Raw genomic sequence first — 1,391 nt, forward strand, 5'->3', positions numbered from 1 at the left:
AAAAAAACAGTAAGAGATTTAGGCTTCCTAATTGATAATAACCTAAAATTAGATAAGCAAATTAACTCAGTGGTTCGGGCTGGTTTTTATAATTTGCGTTTATTAGCCAAAGTTAAACCGTTCTTAACAAACTCAGACTCTGAAAGAGTAATCCATGCCTTTATTCTATCACGGCTGGATTTCTGTAATTCTTTGTATTCTGGCATCACCGCCACATCTTTGTCTCGACTACAATCAGTACAAAATGCTGCGGCGAGGTTACTAAAAAAGGTAAAGAAATATGAATCAATTACCCCTGTGTTAGTTTCTTTAAATTGGCTCCCAGTCCATTTTAGAATTAAATATAAAATTGTATTGTTCGTGTTCAAATCTTTAAACAACCAGGCCCCATTGTATTTGGCAAACCTTTTAATCCCATATAATCCTCCTAGAACATTACGATCAGAGAATCAAAAATTACTTGTAGTGCCTAGAACAAATCGCCTATATAAAGGCGATCGGGCCTTCGCTGTGATAGGGCCGAGACTTTGGAATGAGTTGCCCCTGCCGATCAGGTCTGCCAAATCACTGTCAATTTTTAAGAAACTGTTGAAAGCACATCTAATGTTGGTAGCATACAATGATTGATGTGGTGTTTTATATGTCGATGTGGTGTTTTATGTTGTCGATGTTTGTTTCCATTCTTGTACTTTTTATGTAAAGCACTTTGGTTCAACCTCGGTTGTGTTTTAAATGGTGCTATATAAATAAATAAACAAGAACAAGAAAACACACGTAGCAAGGGTTGACATCAACAATTCCAGACAAGGGAGAACAGAACGGGCTAGAACTCAAATATGGCCGATAACGAGGGGCAGACAGGTGAGGAGGATAAGTAATAATGAGAAACACCTGGAACTAATAGAACTAAATGGGGACAGGAACAGGAAGAACCAAATAAGGACAAACAGGAACTAAACGGGAACATACACGTGACGCTAACATGATGCAAACAAACTGAAACATAACTAAAAACTAAAGACTGTCATGAAAAGTTTCAGCTTCAGCTCAGTAAAAATCTCAGGGGAGGGTGGATCAGGGAGCTCCGGGAGCCATGGCGGAGCAGGCATTTCAGGTTGCCATGGCAGAGCAGGGGACTCAGGAGGCCATGGTGGATCAGGCAGTTCAGGCTGCCATGGCGGAGCAGGGGACTCAGGAGGCCACGGGCATATGCCCCCCAAATTTTTTTGGGGAAAATGAGGAATTCTGGGGGGCACTCTGGAGGAGCGGGTGCTGGAGGGCGCTCTGGATGAGCAGGGCTGGCTAACTCGGGGGACTCAGGAGACGAAGGAGGGCTGGATGGGACCAGCGGAGATGAAGGGACAAGACAAATGCAAGTACGTACAGAGGGG

At 43.1% G+C, this 1,391-nt stretch overlaps 1 protein-coding gene across 2 annotated transcripts in view; it reads right to left on the minus strand.

The window, feature by feature from the left end:
- The window catches only part of LOC107758561 (uncharacterized), a 34,039-nt gene that overhangs the window by 7,951 nt on the left and 24,697 nt on the right, over positions 1-1,391 (minus strand). The gene's annotated exons all lie outside the window — the stretch shown is intronic.

The sequence above is a fragment of the Sinocyclocheilus rhinocerous genome, unplaced genomic scaffold (genome assembly GCF_001515625.1).
Source record: "Sinocyclocheilus rhinocerous isolate Xijiao unplaced genomic scaffold, SAMN03320098_v1.1 scaffold1195, whole genome shotgun sequence".
Lineage (NCBI taxonomy): Eukaryota > Metazoa > Chordata > Actinopteri > Cypriniformes > Cyprinidae > Sinocyclocheilus > Sinocyclocheilus rhinocerous.